The sequence below is a fragment of the Theropithecus gelada genome, chromosome 2 (assembly GCF_003255815.1).
Source record: "Theropithecus gelada isolate Dixy chromosome 2, Tgel_1.0, whole genome shotgun sequence".
Classification (NCBI taxonomy): Eukaryota; Metazoa; Chordata; class Mammalia; order Primates; family Cercopithecidae; genus Theropithecus; species Theropithecus gelada.
In genome coordinates, this window is record NC_037669.1 from 128,041,485 (window position 1) to 128,062,945 (window position 21,461).

A 21,461-nucleotide genomic window follows, 5' to 3' on the forward strand; every position below is an offset into this window, starting at 1 on the left:
AACATACAAAAAATTAGCTGGATGTGGTGACATGTGCCTGTAATCGCAGCTACGCAGGAGGCTGAGACAGGATAATAGTTAGAACCCTGGAGGTGGAGAATGCAGTGAGCCAAGATTGTGCCACTGGATTCCAGCCTGGCAACAGAGCAAGACTCTTTGTCAAAAAAAAATAAAAAATAAAAATAAATAAATAAATAAATAAATAAACTAATATATGCAAGAATCTCAGCAAAGACAAAAAAGGATAAATCCAAGATACGGTCACTAATTAATCATAGTCAAATTTTTAAAAATCAAAGTTAAGGAGAAAAGCTTAAAAGAAAAAGGACATATTGTATAACAAGGAAGAAGCAGAGTAATTATAGCTTACTCATTGTCAAAAACAATAAAAGCCAGAAAAATATGACAACGTATTTACATTTCTGATAAAAATGTCAACCAAAAATATATACATGCCAAAAAAGTCATTTAAAAATGAAGATTGAGTAAAAACTAAAGCATGAAAATAATAATAAAAAGTGTTTATTTCTAATACACCTGAATACAGAAAATGTGAAAGTAGTCTTTTGAGCGTAAAGAACATTGACATAAAATGGAAACTCAGTTCTTCATGAATCACTGAAGAGCTGCAATAATAGCAAATATTTTGGTAAATATACAGTAATATTTTATTACTTTTAATATTTTATAATATATGGCTATGTAAAGCGAAACTGATAATACTATATTATAGGATTTATAATGTATGTACTTATAATATTTATGAAAACCATGACATCTATGAGAAGGAATGAAAAATGAGAATAAGTAGTTATTAGTCACTTACATTACATATAAACTGATACAATATTAACTAAAAGTGTGTTTTAATAAGTTAAAAATACATATTGAAATCCCTAAGGAAAAAATAAATGTAATGTAAAAATTATAGCTAAAAAGTCAATGAAAAATATGGGTTCAAACTATGTAACATTTCTATTTCTGTATAACAAAGTGGATTTCAGATTATCTCATTGTCATTGACCCCCTCAGGCTGGCTGAGCCTCTTCAATTTTACAATTACTGGTTAGTGCAGTAGATGATTAAAAATAAATAAATAAATGTTATGAATCACACTAGGAAAACACACACCATTGACAAAAATGTAATTTGAATGTGTCCAACTTTAGCTGCCTAGGGAAAGACAAACATATTAAGTACCTAAATGGAGAAAAGCTAGAATTATCAGTGAAGAAAACTGATCCTATGAAATATACCAAAATAGCTTGAAATTGTCTATTTAAAAAATTCTGTCAATTGTGGTAAGCAAAATGCTTGACTCTCAAATATATTAATTCCAGGTACCTGTAATGTATAAATAACTTTATAAGAAAAAATTATCTTTGCAGATGGGAATAAACAAAGATATTAAAATAAGAAAATTACCTGTATTTCCTGGGTAGACATAACTAAATGCAATTACAGGTAGAGGGAGATTGAACACATTCCATAGAAGAGGGGAAGTCCTTGGGGTCAGTAGGCAGAAATTGAAATGACGTGCCCACAACCAAGGAATGCAGGCAGTCATCAGAAGCTGGAAGACACAAGAAATTTACTCACTTGTAGTGGTTCCTGGGGGAATGTGACCCTGCTTACACTTTTATTTCAACCCAATAAAAATGATTTTGGACATTGTCCTCTAGAACTGTGAAATAATACACTTCTTGTTTTAAATCAATATGTTTCTTGTAATTTGTTATGGAAGACACAGGAACTGATAAACAATGTTTTCTCTAAAATACTTTGCTAATTAATCTCCCCAAAACTTTAACAAGATGACACACAGTTATATTAGTTTCTTCTCATACTGCTAATAAAGACATACCTGAGACTGTGCAATTTTTAAAGGAAACAGGTTTAACTGACTCACAGTTCCACCTAGGTGGGGACGCCTCACAATCATGGCAGAATGTGAAAGAGGAGCAGTCACGTCTCACGTGGTGGCAGGCAAGAGGTCGTGTCTAGGGAAACTCCCCTTTATAAAGCCATCAGATATTGTTAGACTTATTCACTTTCACTAGAACTGCATGAGAAAGACCTCCACCCATGATTCAATTACCTGCCACCAGGTCACTCCCACAAACCATGGAAATTATTGAAGCTAAAATTCAAGAGGAGATTTGGGTGGGGACAGAGCCAAACCATATCATTCTGTCTCTGATCCCTTCCAATTCTAATGTCCTCATATTTCAAAATCTATCATGCCTTCCCAACAGTCCCCCAAAGTCTTAACTAATTTCAGAATTAACTCAAAAATCTACAGTCCAAAGTTGCATCTGAGACAAGGCAATAACCTTTTGCCCATAAACCTGTAAAATCAAAAGCAGTTTAGGTAGTTCTTAGATACAATGGGGGTACAAGCATTGATTAAATGCACTCATTCCAAATGGAAGAAATTGGCAAAAATGAAGGGGCTACTGGCCCCAGGCAAATCTGAAATTTAGCAGGGCAGATAAATCTTACAGCTCCAGAATGATCTCCGTTGATACCGTGTCTCATATCCAAGTCATGCGGATTCAAGAGCTGGACTTTCACAGGCTTGAGCAGTTCCATCTCTGTGGATCTGCAGGGTATACATACCCTCCTGGCTGATTTCATGGGCTGGTGTTGTGTGCCTGAAGCTTTTCAGGTGCCTGATGCACAATGACTGTGGATCTCCCATTCTGGGATCTGGAAGATGGTAGCCGTCTACTCACAGCTCCAGTAGGCAGTGCCCTAGTGGGAACTCTGTGTGGGGATTTCAACCCCACATTTCCCTACTGCACTGCCCTGGCAGAGGTTCTCTATGAGGGTTCCAATCCTGCAGGACACTTCAGCATGGACATCCAGACATCCGTGCATCCTCTGAAATCTAGGCAGAGGTTCCCAAACCTCAATTCTTCACTTCTGTGCACCTGCAGGAAGGATGGAAGCTACCAATGCTAGGGGCTTGCACCCTCTGGAGCCATGGCCTGAACTGTGCCTTGACCCTTTTTAGCCAAGGCTGGAGCAGCTGGGACACAAAGAACAAAGTCTGTAGGCTGCACACAGCAGGGGCGCCCTGGGCCAGTCCCAAAATACTAGTTTTTTATCTTAGCCCCTGGGCCTGTAATGAGAGCAGCTGCTATGAAGGTCTCTGACATGCCCTGGAAACATTTTCTCTATTGCCTTCTGAGCCTGTGGGGATGGGGGATTCCTGGGCCCCCAAGAGTACAGAGATGCTCGGGTTGGCAGCCTCAACTAGGTAGTTGCAGCTGTGCCCAGGAGGGCAGGGTTCCCATCTATTCAACTCAGAAGGGGACATGGCTCCCACCTGTTCCTGGCTCCCACCGGCTCCATGGAGCATACAGTCCTGGCTGCCACTCTCACACTGCGGCTGGTGTCTTCACAGCAGCTGCTCGAGATGGGATGCTACTGTCATCAATTGTTAGCCTTGTGATAATGTGAATGTTAGCCTTATGATAATGTGACAATCTTCCACCTGATTTCTACTTATTACAAAATGTTCATAATTTAGTTCCTTTGCATACCCTCGTAATTTTAGATCTATCATGGTAATTTCTACAAAATACCCTATGAGTATTTTGATTGGTACTACATTGAGTGCATAAAAAAAGATTGAGGATTAAATAACATTAATAATGTCAATTCTTCCAATTATGAGTATGGTATATCCTATTTAATTAAATCTAAGCATGCTTTTTCTCCTTGAAAGAAATTGTCACCGTTTTGTTAATTATGCCTCTAATAATTCATCATTTTGGTGTTTTTATGAAATTTATGTTTAAAATGTTATGTTCCAATTGTTTGTTGCTGGTATTATTATTATTTTGCTTTGTGTTTTTAAGGCAATATTTCAAAATATATTTTTAATTCTGGTAGGTTTTTAATTATTCTATTGGAGTTTTCTACATACACAATTATGTACTTTTTTGTTTTGTTTTGTTTTGTTTTTTGCTTTTTTATTGAGATAGAGTCTCTGTCTTTCCCCCAGGCTGGAGTGCAGTGGCACGATCTCAGTTCACCGCAACTTCTGCCTCCCAGCTTCAAGTGATTCTCCTGCTTCAACCTCTTGAGTAGCTGAGGATTACAGGCATGTACCACCATGCCCTGCTAACATTTTGTGTTTTTAGTAGAGACGGGGTTTCACCGTGTTAGCCAGGAAGGTCTCAATCTCCTAACCTCATGATCCGCCCACCTCGGTCTCCCAAAGTGCTGAGATTACAGGCGTTACCCATCGTGCCCAGCCCACAATTATGTTCTTTAAGAACAAAAATAAATTCTAATTTGAATGTTTTTCATTTTTATCAAACAAAAATATTATTTATTCTAATATAAATTTCTATGTAACATTTCCAGGTAAAAGTAATTATGACATAATTGTATTTAATAAGAATTATCTTTTAAATAGCCATATTTTTAAAATGTCTTTGGAAATATAACTTTTTTTATTCCTCTATGTTTTTAAATTTCAATTAAGAGAAAATAAAGCTATGACAAATCTCTTCTAAATACAGCAATATTATTCACCAATCACTATAACAACTTCCAAAATGTCACATATATTACTTTCCTTAGCCTAAGATTACCCACATTTTACAGGGAAGGAGGAAACAAGTTCAAAGAGAATTTAGCGAGGTTTCAATCTGTTTGAAGCTAGCCCACATACTATATTTAAAAATATTTTTCAATAAATATACATATACATACATATATATTTGTTAAAACATTTATTTTAGATTCAAGAGTATACGTGCATGTTTGTTATATGGGAAAATTGCATATCATGGGGGTATGGTGTGCAGCTTATTTTGTCATCCAGGTAATAAGCATAGCACCTGATAAGTAGTATTTTGATAATTACCCTCCTCGCACCCTCCACTTTCAAGTAGGCCCTGGTGCCTGTTGTTTCATTCTTCGTGTTCATGAGTTCATAGTGTTCAGCTCTCACTATAAGTGAGAATATGTGGTATTTTACTTTCTATTCCTGTGTTAGTTTGATTAGAATAATGGACTCCCACTTCATCCATGTTGCTGCAAAGAACATGATTTCATTCTTTTTTATGGTGGTTTACTATTCCATGGTGCACACATATATTTTCTTTATTCTGTCTACCGTTGATGTACATTTAGGTTTATTTCATGTCTTTGCTATTTTGAATACTGCTATGGTGAATATATACATGCATATGTCTTTATGATAGAGTGATTTATATTCATTTGGGGATATACCCAATAATGGGATTGCTGAGTCAAATGGTAGTTCTGTTTTAAGTTTTTTGAGAAATTGACAAGCTGTTTTTCACAATGGCTGAACTTAACTCACATTTCTATCATCTGTGTATAAGTATTCCCTTTTTTCTGCAACCTTACTAACATCTGCTATTAATATATTTTGACTTTTTGTAACAGCCATTTATTAGCGTGAGATGGTATCTCATTTGTGGTTTTGATTTGCATTTCTCTAGTAATTAAGGGTATTGACCAGTTTTTCAATGCTCAATGCAAACAGGGATAGTTTGACATCCTTACTTCCTATCTGGATGTCTTTTATTTTTATTTGTCAATTAATTGCTCTGGCCAAAACTTTCAATACTATGTTAAATAGGAGTGGTGAGAGTGGACATCTTTATCTTGTTTCAGTTCTCAAAAAGAATGTGTCCAGCTTGTGCCTATTCTTGAGGAGAATGCATCTAGCTTTTACCTATGATGTTGGCTGTTGGTATGTCATAGATAGGTCTTATTATTTTCAGTTATGTTCCTTCAGTGGCCAGTTTTTAAATATCTTTTAACATAAAGTGATGTTGAAATTTATTAAAAACCTTTTCTGTATCTATTCAGATAATTATGTGTTTTTTAGTTTTTAGTTCTGTGTATGTGATGTGTCTCATTATTTTGCATATGTTGAACAAACCTTGCATTCCAGGAATAAGCCTGCTTGATCATGGGGTATTAGCTTTTTCATATACTGCTGGATTCAGTTTGCTAGAATTTTGTTGAGGATTTTTGCAACTATATTCATCAATGATATTGGCCTAATGTCCTTTTTTGTAGTGTCTCTATCAGGTTTTGGTATCAGAATAATGATGTAATCACAGAATGAGTTACAAAGAAATTCCTCCTCGTTGATTTTTTGAAATTGTCTTAGTAAGCATAATAGCAGCTCCTCCTGAAGTATCTGGTATAATTTGGTTGTGAATCCCTCTGGTCTTGGGCTTTTTTGGTTGGTAAACTTTTTGTTACTAATTCAATTTTGAAAGTCATTATTGGTCTGTTCAGGTATTCAATTTCTTCCTGGTTCAATTGTGGGAGGTGGTATGTTTCTACGAATTTGTCTAATTCTTCTCAGTTTTCTAATTTGTGTGCCAGAGATATTCATAGTAGTCTCTGAGTTTTATTTATTTTTTTTTATTTCTGTGGAGTCAGTGGTAATATCTCCTTTGTTATTTCTGATTGTGTTCATTTGAATCTTCTCTTTTTCTTTATTAGTCTAACTACTGATCTATAAATCTTATTCTTTCAAAAAACAGTCTCCTGAATTAGTTGATCTTTTGTATTTTTTCTCTCAATTTTCTTCATTTCAGCTCAAATTATTGTTGTTTTGGTTATCTAGTCTTAAGCTAGCTTTAGGATTGATTTGCTTTTATTCTCACATTTCCTCTAGGTATGACATGAGGTTGTTAATTTGAGATTTTTCTAACTTTGTTATGTGAGCATTTAATGCTATGAATTTCCCTCTTAACACTGTTTTAGCAGCACCCCAGAGATTCTTGTATGTTGAATATTTGTTCTCATTAGTTTCAAAGAATTTCTTGATTTCTGCCTTAATTATTTTGTTTACTTAAAGTCATTAAGGAGCAGGGTGTTTTGTTTCCATGTAATTGTATGGTTTTCAGCATTTCTTTAAGGTACTGATTTCTATTTTTACTGACCTGATGTTTGAGAATTTGTATTATATGATTTATTTATTTTTTTCTTTTTCTATTTGATGATAATGGTTTTATCACCAATCATGTGGTCAGTTTTAGAGTATGTGCCATGAGAAGATGAGAAAAATGTATATTCTGTTTTGAGGGATGGAAAGTTCTATAGATGTCGGTTAGATCCATTTGGTCAAGTGTGAAATTCAAGCCCAAATATCTTTGTTAATTTTCTGCCTTGATAATCTAATACTGTCGCTGCGAAGTTGACGTCTTCCACTATTATTAAGTATCTCTGTAGATATCTAAGACCTTGTTTTATTAATACGGGTGCTCCTATGTTGGGTGAACATATACTTAGAATAGTTAGACCTTCTTGTTGAATTGAACACGTTATCAGTATGTACCCTTTTTGTCTTTTTTGATCATCCTTGGTTTAAAGTCTGTTTAGTCTAAAATGAGAAGAGTAACCTCTGTTTTTCCCTGTTTTCCATTGGCTTGTTAGACTTTTTTCTCTATGCCTTTACTTTGAACCTATGGGAGTCATTTCATGTGAAATAGGTTTCTTAAAAACTACATATAGTTGGGTCTCACTTCTTTTTTTTTTTTTTTAAGCTTTTTTTTGCTTTTTTTTATTATTATACTTTAAGTTCTAGGGTACATGTGCACAACGTGCAGGTTTATTACATATGTATACTTGTGCCATGTTGGTGTGCTGCACCCATCAACTCGTCAGCACCCATCAACTCATCATTTACATCAGGTATAACTCCCAATGCACTTCTTTATCCAACTTGATAGCTGTTCAAATATTTTAATTGGGAAATTTAGCCCATTTTTATTCAGGTCGATATCTGGAGATTTGATACTGCCATTGTATTGTTAGCTGGTTATTGTGCAGACTTAATTGTGTAGTTGCTTAGTAGTGTCAAAGATATGTGTTTAAATGTGCCATTGTGGTGGCCAGTAGTGGTCTTTTATTTCCAAATTTAATACTCCCTTAAGGAACTCTTCTAAGGTAGGTTTCATGGTAATGAATTATCTTAGCATCTGTTTATCTGAAAGGGATCTTTTTTATCCTTAACTTATGAAGCTTAGTTTACTGGACACAAAATTGTTGGTTGTAATTTCTTTTCTTTAAGAGTGATGAATATAGGCCCTCAAATCTCTTTTGGCTCACAGTGTTTCTGGTGAAAGGTTCACTGTTAGCCTGATGGGGTTACCTCTGTAGGTAATCTGCCCTTATTCTCTAGCTGTCTTTTACCTTTTTGTTTCATTTCAACCTTAGAGAATCTGATGACTCTGTGCTTGGAAATAATCATTTTGTATAGTGTCTTGCGGGGGTACTCTACATTTCCTGACTTTGAATGTTAGCCTTTCTAGCAAGGTTGGTGAAATTTTCATGGATGATATTCTCACATATGTTTTTCAAGTTAGTTCCTTTCCCTCCTTGTCTTTTAAGGATACCCATGAGTTGTAGTTTTGGTGACTTTACATAAGCCCATATTTCTCAGTGGATTGTTCATTATTTTTTTATTCTTTTGTCTTTGTTTTTGTCTTATTGAGTTATTTCAGATAGCTAGTCTTTGAGCTCTGATGTACATTCCTCAGCTTGAATGAGTTTTCTGTTAATATTTGACATTGTATTATGAAATTCTTGAAGTGAGTTTTTTAGCTATATCTGATTAGTTTCGTTCTTTCTTAAAATTGCCATTTCATTTTCCACCTCCTGCATCATTTTACTGTATTCCTTAGTTCCTTTGATTGGGTTTTAACTATCTCCTGAATCTTAGAGATCTTCCTTTATTTTCATATTCTAAATTATATTTCTATAATTTCAGCCATTGCAGTCTGGTTAAGAATTGTTTCTGGAGAACTAATGCAATTGCATGGATGTAAGAAGATGCTCTAGTTTTTTGGGTTGCCTTAGTTCTTATGCTGGTTCTTTTTTATATATGTGGGCTACTTCTTTAGTCTTTGAAGTTGCTTTCCTTGGAATTTTTTTTTTCTGCTTTTATCTTTTTTTAATATCCTTAGGGGTTTGAAAGTGGTATAATATAAGTTTAGTTAACTGACTTTGTTTCTGGAACATTTTTCAGAAATAGAAAATCAAATATTATATGTTCTTACTTATAAGTGGGAGCTAAGTTATGAGGACCCAATAACACAAGAATGATGTAATGGACTTTGGGGACTCAAAGGGAAGGGTGGGAGGTAGGTGAGCTAAAAGTCTGTACATTAGGTTCAGTGTACACTGCTCAGGGATGAGTGAACCAACACCTTAGAAGTCACCACTAAATAACTTACCCATGTAAGCAAGCACCACATAAAAAATGTATATTCTCTAAAAAATAAAAAAATAAAAATAAAATAAAATAAAATAAAGAGAGAGACCTGACAAATATCCTCTTCAAATTTAAAACCTTCAGGCAGAATAAAGCAAATGAAGAGTGTGAAAAATAACAACAACAAAAAACCTCAAATTAATACAAATAGTAGGAAAAATATCATTAAATGCTTATAATAATAACAATAATAATTACAATATATTCTACAACACTAATGTTCTGTGTTTCAATGGAAACAGGTTTAGATCATATTGCCAAATTTTCTGGTACGTAATTCATTTTCATTTGCTTGATTTCAAAGTTTTAAAAGATACAATCTTATTTTAAGAATTTAAAAACAAAAAAAGTTTTAAAGGAAAAAAAGTAATAGTCTTCATAGTTTCCACTATCCTCCTCTCTTAAATTATTTTTCACTCTCAATCTCTGTGGCAAACAATGGTAACAGACTAAAATTTAAACCTGTTGTAACCTTTTTTATGCTCATATAGAGAGATATACACATAGATGCAGATAACTGTGACTGGAATATTTTGTGTATTTATGTTTATGGATCGGAAATCATATATACTTGTTTAACAAAAGAAAAATCCAGTGCAGTTCTACTCTTTGCTCCCTTTAGGTAAGGTGTTTTGCTTCCTCTGGCTTTTTTCAAGATTTATTCTGTCGTTGATTTTCTGCAGTTTGAACATGATATGCCTACATTTAGACTTTTATATTTATTCTGCTTAGTGTTTTCTGAATGTCTTATATCTGTAGTTTGGCAGATGACATTAATTCTAAAAAATTCTTCATTACTATACTTTAAATATTTCTTCAGCTTTTCTATCTCTTTCTTATACTTCTGATATTTGTTTATTTTACACCTTTAATAATAGTATCACTGTTCTTGTATATTGTTTTACTTTTCTTTATTCTTTTTTTTCTTTTTGCAGTTTAGTTATTGCCATGCCTTCAAATTTACTTCAACTTGGCTGTGTTCATTATATTGAAGAGCCCATAAAGGCACTTTGGGTTTCTTGCATCTCCTTTTGATGCTTTTTCAATGTTTCCACCTATCTGTAGATATCACTGCTATGTTCAGGCAAGTCATTTACTTTTTCCATTAAATCCCTCAAAGTACTACATAGCTTTTTCTAAATTCCTGGTCTGATAATTTGAAAATTCCTGCCATATCTGGATCTGCTTCTCATGATTATTTCCTCACTTCAAACTTTTTTTTTTTGTATTTTAGTATTATGTAATTTTTTTGTATAAAGCCATACATGAGGTATTGTGGAGAAACTGAGGTAGATTGGCTTTTAGTATGAGGTTTCATGTTTATTGGGCTAGGAGTTAGACTCTTCCCTGTTACAACCAGCTGCAGGTGTCAGACGCTAAAATATTCTGCTGTGCCCTTGTTTTTGTCTCCCCTGCTGTCTTTGGGTTTCTCTGTCAGCCTTTTAAAAAATCTGGGGTGTGCGATTATTTTCCTTCTACGTCTCTGCTATTATATAGTAGCCCTACTGATTTCCTAGGAAGGTATGGGGGTAGGGAAAGTGATTAATAGTCTTATGGTTATGTCTCAATGTTTTAGTAAGCCTGTACCCCCGGGCTGTAACCTTCACAACACAGCTGTGTTGGAACCATGACGTCCAACACAGGTGAGATAAGGCTAGATAGAGGAAAATGTAACTGGGAATTTAGTCTATGGAAGACTAAAGTGGGCTGGAGTTATGCATTTCCCTTCCCCAGGTTGGTCAATGTCTAGTACAGTAAAGTAGTTTCACTTGAGAGCCGGCCTTCATAAGGATAAATAAATTATCTAGGTGTAAAAATGCATCCTGCCTAGAGCATGAGGGTTTTTTTCTCTTATCTTCTCTTGAGAACCTAGGAGGGTTCCTGGAGGTAAGACTCATGAATGTGTACCCTCTCAATACTCTTCTTCCCCAGAGTTTTTAACTCTCAAGCTTTTCCACATTAAGCCTCCAGCAATTCATTGATTACAGTATAAGATTTTCTGCCACCTTACCAGGTTCAGCAGTGGACTGCTGCTCTTGGGTTTCTGTTACAGCAAGTTGTGATTCTTTGTATCTATCTGTCTGTGTCTCAAGTTTGGGGTGCAGAAATTTGCCCTATGACTTCAATTTTCTGATGGCTCTAATAATAATTGTCAGTGTTCTGTTTGTTGGGTTCTTTCTTGTTATAAGAACAAGAGCAACAACTTTCAAGCTTTCTACCTGTCTTTCTATTTTGCCATTATTAAATAAATTATGAGTATCACCATGATTCTTTAATCCTACGTTTGGCTTTTAAAATAATTTTCATATTTTTTTATAAATTTATAAATTACTTCATATGACTACACTTTTTGGTGTTATCTTTTTATTCCTCTTGGGTTTGCATTATCTTCCCTGTCTCTATCAAACTATTGACATTGTTATTTCTCTTTCCCTTTTCTGTATCTATGTTAGCAAGTTGTTCTTTCTCTGTTCACACAATCATGCATGTGTACACACACACGCGCACACACCTTTTTAAATACATAATTATAAGATATTCCTTTACATCAATACACTGAAAAAAATTTGCTTTCCTTGTAACTGCCCACCCCTAAAGACAGGTGTATCATATACTATTTTGGGAGGCCCTGTGCTATTCATCTAAGATGTGCAAGACCTACAAGAGTTAATTTTCACTTCTGAATACGTGATATAAACAAAGACACTCTGTTTCCCTTTTCCTTATTATAAGTTCAAATTATAAATGATTCATTCACCAGGCTCTGAATACTTGAACACAAACTTCACACACACACACACACACACACACACACACAAAAGTATCTATGTTTGTGTGTGTATGTGTATTTACACACAAACATATATAATCATATATAAACATGTATACAAATATATAAGCATACCACACATAAAATGTATCATTAAATGTACATAATATTGTTTTAAAAAGAAGCTTCTTTTGCAGTGTGTATTAAAAATAAATTATCCCAACTTCAGTGTATATACAATACAGAAGCATTGATACTTTTTGAGTCTTTTAAAACATGTTACTTTTCTTAAAGATGTTTGTGAAAAGAGTCTAATTCAGAAGTTATTATGATAATTGTCTGTAAACTTTTATAACCACCTGCCAGGGAAAACGTCAAGGAAAGAAAAAGATGATGGTGAATTAAGCCATCTCTAAAAGGAATTTTTATTTTTAGTAAATATTTCTTCAATTTAAAAACAAAATGAAATTCATCTACACCCAGGTTTATATCAGCATTATTCAGAATAGTCGAAAGATAGAAGCAACCCATGTCATTGATAAATAAATAAAATGTGATATATACAAATAATGGACTGTTATTCAGCCTTAAAAGACAAAGAAATTCTGACATATGCTAGAATATGGATTCATCTTATAGACATGCCATGTGAAAAAGCAAGTCACAAAAGGACAAATAATATAATTCCATTAATATGAGGTACCTAAAATAGTCAAATTTATAGAGTCAGAAAGTTGAATGCACTTTGCCAGGCACTGAGGGAAGGAGGGTTGAGAAACTGTTGCTTCATGGGTACAAAGTATCAGTCAATGAAGTGAATGTGAATGTACTTAGATCCACTATATTTTACACTGAACAATGTTTGAAATGTTAAATTTTACATGTGTTTTACCACGAAAAATAAATTCATCTGTGACATACTAACAACTAAAGGTTTTGTACAGACAGGAACCTGAAAATGAATAAAATAGCTACCATATAAAATAGCTAATGGAAATATAATTTTCAAAAGTAACATATGAACAAAACTACCAATTCTTTCATTTGTTACAGTAAGCATGGTAGAAATGTTCTTTGACCTGTTAGATATATCCAACTAAGACATATATTTATTAACATTTCACAAATGACTTAGATAAAAAGAGCACATTAGTAACTTTTACATTTAAATTTTATAGCAAGTAAGAAAATTTGCTATTATTCATCTCAAGCATTATGTAACTTGAAATCACGATGTGGGCCGTTGTGTGTTGTGCATGATTGTGTACGTATATGTGAAAAGGACAGAGAGAGAGAGAATAAGATATAAAGAAAGAACTGACATAAAACATTATTTTAAAAGGGAATAACTATATAGTATGTTAAGGAGGCCAGGGATAAGGTAAATGTAAGATGCTGAAGATATTAAAAATATACAAAACTAGAACCTTTTTTAATAATACATCAAACACAGAAATATTATCTTAAATTCAATCTACGTGAGAGGTAGGACCATTTAGAAAAATAAATTAAAGCCTGTCTTTCACTACACTCTTGTAATGTTCTGAAATTCAATTTGGTATAACTAATAGACTTAGGACTTCACACTAAAATTTTATAATTGAAATACATAGTCATGTGTCCAGAATTGATGGGTTCTTGGTCTCGCTGACTTTAGGAGTGAAGCTGCAGACCTTTGGAGTGAGTGTTACAGTTCATAAAGGTGGCATGGACCCAAGGAGTGAGCAGTAGCAAGATTTATTGCAAAGAGCCAAAGAACACATCCACAGCATGGAAGTACACCTGAGATGTTTGCAGCTGCTGGCTCAGGTGGCCTGCTTTTATTGCCTTATCTGGACCCATCCACATCCTACTTATTGGTTCATTTTACAGAAAGTTTATTGGTCCGTTTTACAGACAACTGATTGGTACATTTTGACAGGGTGCTGATTGGTGCATTTACAATCCCTCAGCTAGACACAAAAGTTCTCCAAGTCCCCTACCTATTAGCTAGACACAGAGTACTGACTGGTGCGTTTACAAACCTTTAGCTAGACAGAAAAGTTCTCCAGGTCCCCACCCAACCCAGAAGCCCAGCCAGCTTCACCTCTCAATGGCTGGGGAAGGACTTTGCGGCATCTAGCCCGTGCACTCCAGCAGTCCAGAGGGAGCTGTCCCCAGATCAAAACCAGCAGGCACTGGCCAGCCACGTGGAGTGTAGGCCCCACCGAGCCTGTGCTTACCAGGAACCCACACCGTCCCGCAAGTCCCGTCCGTGCAGCCCCGGCTCCCGTCCACGCCTCTCACTCCACACCTCCTGCAAGCAGAGGGAGCGGGCCTCGGCCAGACCCAGAGAGGGGTCCTCACAACACAGGCGCAGGCTTATGGGATCCTCGACCTGGCCAGAGTGGACGCCCAGGCCCAGGAGATGCCAGGAACAAGTGAGGGCTGCTATCACGTTGTCACTTCTCAGTCATACTTACTTTAGCTTTGTATTCAGGATGCTTTTCCAATTCATGTTGGGGCAGCAGTCAGACAACCATCATTGTCCATTATTGACTCCATAGACAATGTTTTAGGCTTGTGGTGTGCCATTTAATCCAAAGAATGTTTTTATGATAAAGGCATGTTTCTTCTCCTTAGCTATCATTATTTACTTATAGAAATATCCAAGCCTGATACTCTTGGATAAGTTTATGTCCTCATGACATTTAACAGGTTTAAGTCGACAAGTATTTGGTTTGCTTTTGTTAATTTCATTTATTATATATGTATATAGTATACGTGTGTGTGTGTGTGTGTATATATATATATATATATATATTTTTTTTTTTTTGGAGTCTTTGTCACACAGGCTGGAGTGCAGTGGCACAATCTGGGCTCACTACAACCTCCTCATCCCAGGTTTAAGCAGTTCTCCTGCCTCAGTTTCCCGAGTAGCTGGGACTACAGGCCTCAGCCTTCTGAGTAGCTGGAACTACAGGAGCATACCACCACGACTGTCTGTCTGTTGTAGTTTTAGTAGAGACAGAGCTTAACCATATTGGCCAGGCTGCTCTCAAACTCCTGGCGTCAACTTTTCCACCCACTTCAGCCTCCCAAAGTTCTGAGGTTATAGGCATGAACTACCACACCTGACCCTATTTATCATATCTTTAAATAATGTATATATTTGATTTATTTTTAAATTTCCATTTCAACCTCAAACCCAAGCAATCTTCCCACCTAAGCCCCCAGAGTAGCTGGGACTAAAGACGTGTGCCACCACACCCGGCTAATTTTATTTTTCGTAGAGACGGGATTTTGCCACATTGCTCAGGCTGGTTTCAAACTCCTAGGCTCAAGACATCCACCCTCCTGAACCTCCCAAAGTGCTGGAATTACAGCCATGTACCATCATGTCTCGCCTTATTTTATTTACATTTTTATTATTTTACCTCTATGTTATTTTTTCTGGGCCTAAGCTAAGAAATGTTTCCTGAGAACTATGACTGCTGATATCTTATTTTCCTCCGTATTTTCAGCTTCTAAACTGTTTTTTTATAGGTTGCATTTGTGTCTGTATAGTCATATTTTTAGACAATGATATGAACATACGTTTTGCTGAAACATGTCAAACCCCTAAGGCTGGAAGCTATATGACGTTTGATTTTTGTGGGTGTTTGAAAGCACATTCAAGTTTACAATGGTTCTCATTGCACTCTCGGTTTTAGGTGCCACAGCATTCACTCTGGCCTGCACTGTTTTTGCACAATATGGCCCAGACAGCCGAGGTTGGGGAAGACTCTCTAGTTCTTCTGTAGCTGTTTTCCCAAAATATCTCTAGTAAATTACTGGTTAATTTCCTACTCAACCCCAAACTAAACAGCCTCAGTCTAAATAAACTATAAGTTTCCCATGTCTTTTGCTATAACTTTTACTCGACCAAGACATGTGTTTTGCCCACTCTCAACCCTCAACATAAAATATCGTATTTACTCTCTCTGACAGCAAAGCTACTGGTTTCCATTGCCAACATCACCCACTGAAACTAGTTTTCTGCATAGCTTGCATGGGGGTGGGGGACTGGGGAAGAGCAAATTCTATGAAACAGCTGTGACGATTTCACAAGAAGTCATTGCCATGAAATGTAGATGTAGCAACTTTGGATTAAATTTCATTCCCAATATTACATAACAATCAATGCTATCTATTTCTAAAACAGAAAATGTTCACTCATTAAGGAAGTGTGGATTTTCTTCACTCCCCAACCCTTAGAATCCCATAGTTTTTTCTTTATCATCTTGCCTATACTAAATAACTTATGTAAGAGGAACTACACGGTATTTGTTCTTTTGTGTATGAATTATTTCAGTTAGCACAGTATTTTTAAATTTTAAATATTTATGGGTACATAGTATATTTATGTGGTTCATGGGATATTTTGATACAGGCATACAATGTGTAATAATGCTATCAGAGCAAATGGGATATCTATCACTGCAGTCATTTATCTTGAGGTGAATGCATTACATACATTCAAATTACACTCTTTTATTTTTTAAAAATGTGCAATAAATTATTGTTGACTATAGAAACTATATTATGGTATCAAATACTAGATCTTATTAATTCTAACTATATTTTTGTACTCATTGATCATCTTCACTTTCCCACTCTGCACCACTACCATTCCCAGCCTCTTATATCCATGGTACTACTTTCCATCTCCATGAGTTCAGTTGCTTTAATTTTTAAGTCCCATACATCAGCGAAAAATTGCAAAGTTTGCCCTTCTGTGCCTGACTTATTTCACTTGATATAATGTTCTCCACGTCAATCCATGCTGCAAACGACATATTTCATTAATTTTTATGGCTGAATAGTACCCCATTGTGTGCATGTACCACATTTTCTTTATCCATTCACCTGCTGATGGACTCATAGGTTGCTTCCAAATCTTGGCTGTTGTGAATACTACTGCAATAAACACAAGAGTGCAGATAGTTCTTTGATATACTAATTTTCATACTTTGACTAATTACCTAGCAGTGGGATTGCTGGATAAAATGATGGTTCCATTTTTACTGTTCTGAGGAGCCTCCATACCGTTATCCATAGAGGTTGTACTAATTTACATTTCTGCCAACAGTGTACAGGGATCCCTTTTCTCTATATGTTTGACAACATTTTTTATTTCCAGTCTTTTGACTAAAGACAAATTTACCTGCAGTGAAATTGTCTCTCATTGCCTAATTTTGATTTATATTTCTCTGATCAATGATATTGAATATCTTTTCATATAACTTTTGCCATTTGTCTGTCTTCTTTTGAGAAATATCTATTCATATATTTTGTTCATCTAACTAGACTATTCGCTATAGAGTTTTATTGGGATTATTATGTATTCTGGTCATTAATCATTTTTCTGATGGATACTTTGCAAATATTTTCTTCCATTGTATGGGTGGTCTTTTCACTTTCTTGAATGCCTTCTTTGCTGTGCAGAAGCTTTTTAATTTGATGTGATATCGTTTGTCCATTTTTTTTTTTTGGTACCTGTGCTTGTGAGGTATTGCTTAATAAATCTTTGCTCAGACCAATGTCCTGTAAATTTTTTCCAATATTTTATTTTAGAATTTCATAGACTGAAGTTTTAATCTATTTAGATTTGATTTTGGTACATGGTGAGATATGGGATCTAGTTTCATTCATCTGAACATGGATATCCAGTTTTCCCAGCCCCATTTAATGAATTGATTGTGTATGTTCTTGGCACCTTTGCTGAAAATGAGTTTAGTATGAATATATGGATTTATTTTTATTTTTTCTATTCTGTTCCATTGGTCTGTGGCATTTTTTTATGCCAGTACCATGCTATTTTAGATACTATAGCTCTGTAGTATAATTTAAAGTCAGGTAATATGAGTCCTCCAGTTTTGTTTTGTTTTTCCTCACGATAACTTTATCTATGTGTGTCTTTTATGGCTCCATATACATTTTAGATTTTTTTTTTCTATTTCTGTGAATAATGTCATTGGCATTGTGACAGGAATTGTATTGACTCTACAGATTGCTTTGGACAGTATAAATATTTAACAATATTGATTCTTCTAATAAAATAACAGAATATATTTTCATTTTTTGTGTCTTCTTTAATTTCTTGCATTAATTTTTGTTGTTTTTATTGTACAAATATTTCACTCTTTTGGTTGATTTATTCCTATATCTTATTTTATTTCTAGCTATTCTACAATTCTAAATGAAATTAATTTCTTGATTTCTTTTTCAGATTGCACACTGTTGATATATGGAAAGGCTACTTATTCATGCATATTGATATTGTATTCTACAACTTTGCTGAATTTGATTATCCACTCTAATAGGTTTTGGTGGAGTCTTTTTTTCCCCATATAAAAGATTATATCATCTGCAAACAAGGATAATTTGAAGTCATTCTTTCCTATTTGAATGCCTCTTTTTTTTTTCTTTTCCTTATTTAATTCCTCTACCTTGACTTTCAAAACTATGCTGAATAACAGTGGTGAAAGTGAACAACAGTGAACACCTTGTCTCATTCTACATCTGACAGTTTATTTGTAAGCCTTATGATAATCTAAATTTTAAAAACCTTAAAACCTAAAACCCTTAAGAGAACTTGTTGAAGTTACTGTTTTTAATAGTTTCATCAGTCAGTCTTTCTACTGAAGACAGGAGTAATCTACACACCACACCTTCAGGCTTTCAGTTGTTCCCATTAAGTACAATACTAGGTGTGGTCCATTCAGCACAATACTAGGTGTGGTACTGTCATATATGGTTTTTACTGTGTTGAGGCATGTTCCTTCTATACAGTTTGTTTGAGGGCTTTTTGTTTGTTTGTTTTTATCATGAAGAGATGTTGAATTTTATCTAATGCTTTCTCAGCATCAATTGAAATAATTTTTTCATCATTTTTTCTGCATTATTTTCATTTTCTTTTTCTTTTTATTTTATTTTATTTTATTTTATTTATTTATTTTTTTTTTGAGACAATTCACTCTGTCATCCAGGATTGAGTGCAACGGTGCTTTCTCAGCTCACTGCAACCTCCGCCTTCTGGGTTCCAGTGATTCTGCTGCCTCAGCCTCCCTAGTAGCTGGGTAATTTTTGTATTTTTAGTAGAGATGGGGTTCCACCACATTGGCCAGGCAAGTCTCGAACTTCTGACCTTAGATGATCCACCCACGTTGGCCTCCAAACGTTCTGGAATCACTGCCATGAGCCACTGCATCCGGTCCATTTATTCTATTTATATTGGGTATCACATTGATTGATTTGTGTACACTGAACCAACTTTGCATCCCTGGGATAAATCTCACTTGGTAATAATCAATGGCCTTTTTAACGTGTTACTGAACTCAGTTTGCTAGTAGTTAGTGAGAGTTTTTCCATCAATGTTCATCATACTGGGATTGTTTTTTATTTATATATATTTTTATGTTTTTGATGTGTCTTTGATTTTAGTATCAGGGTAATAATGGCCTCATATAATAAATTTGAAAGTATTCACTCCTCAATTTTTTAAAATAGTTTGAGTAGGATCGATATTAGTGCTTTAAAGTTTTACTAAAATTTAGTAGTGATGCCATCAGTTTCAGGGGCTTTTTTTTTTTTTTTTTTTTTTTTTTGCTCGGAGTCATTTTATTATGACTTGATCTCGTTTCCTGTTATTGATATGATCAGTTTTGAATTTCTTCATGGTTCTATTTTGATATGTTGCAGGTGCCTAGGAATTACTCCATTCCTTCTAGATTTTCGAAATTATTAACATATAGACGATCATAGTACTCTCTAATGATCCTTTGTATTTCTGTAATATTGGTTGTAGGGTCTCTGATTGTATATATATGTGTGTGTGTGTGTGTGTGTGTGTGTGTATATATATTTTTGATATTCTCTCTTTTTCTTAGTCTGGCTAAAAGTTTGTCAATCTTTACTTTTCAAATAATGACCCTTTTGCAGTACTGATTTGTGTATTGTTTTGTTTCAATTTCATTTATTTCTGCTCTTATCTTTATTCTTTATTTTCTTCTACTAATTTTTTATTTGACTAGCTCTTGTTTTTCTGTTTATTTAAGATGCATTGTTAGGTTGTTTATTTGTAGTTTTCCTACTTTTTCGTGTTGGCTCTTATTTGTAGAGGACTACGTGCCCACAAATGAGGCGTTCCCAATAAGTCCTGCTCTTGCAAATGAAGCAGGGCATTCCCAATAAGTCCTGCTCTTGCAAACGAAGCAGGGTGTTGGGGGCTTGTTTATGTGTAAACATCTTGAAAATCCAGAAAGTCAGGGAAAGGTCAGAAAAACAACAATGTGTCTTGTGACTTGGCAACATTCCACAAACGACTGTATAAAATAAAGCAGAGCGCACCATTTGAGGCGGCCACCATGTTTGTCTTGTCTTGTGTTGTCTTGTGTGTTCATTCCTTTGTTCAGGAAACACGCAGACCCCAACATCTGGCACAGTGAGCAGGGTCTGTGGCTCCATGAGAGCAAGGAACCGGAGGGGGAACACCCCGGGCAGGTAAATAAAGAAAGGGGGACCCACGGGAAAATTATGGGGAATTCCACCTCTCTGACCTCTGAATATTTGCGGTTACTCCAGGGACTGTTGTTGTCTATAGGAGTAGAAGTTAGTTAAGGAACATAAGACTTTGAAGTGTTTGTTTGCCCACGTTGAACATTGTTATTGGTTTCAATATCAAACCAAAGCACAGTTAAATCGAAAGGAATGGTTACAAGTGGTTAAAGTACTGCATCAAGCTCATCAGTGAGGGCAAATGATGCCTCTGACTTTGTGGACTTTGTGTGTAGTTTCATTACTCAGGCATTAGAGTTACTTGAAACTGACTCAGAGCATGGCGATACTGCCACAGGAGGTGAGGCATCTGAAGCTTTAGAGAGGAATCATCCTAGAGAGGAACATATTTACGCCCCGGTTGTTGAGGACAAGGAATTGGAAAAAGAGCTAATGCCTCCTTCATCTGAAGGAAATTCTGATTTGCGGCGCATTTTAGAGATGTTACAACAGTTGTTAAAATTGCAAGGTACCACTGCTCCTGTTTCTCCTCTCTCTCTGCCATGAGCCTTCCCTGTTAACTTCCCTTCTGCTCCTTTGGAAAAAGATTTCCCTTTCCCTCCACCTCCAACCTCTTTGCCTATGTCAGGTCAGGTTTTCTCTGTGCCTCTTCCTCCTGTAGGAGAAAAGAAGGAATCAAAGGAAAAGGATGATTTTGAGGAATTAGATTTATTCTCAGTAACATGGGCTACTTTCGGCCCCAATACTCAGTTCCCAAACAGTGGCCAGAATGTGACTTTTACAGCCCTACAATTTAAATTTTTGAAAGAAATGAAAGCTGCAATTTCTAATTATGGACCTCAGTCACCATTTGTTCTTGGCCTTCTCGAT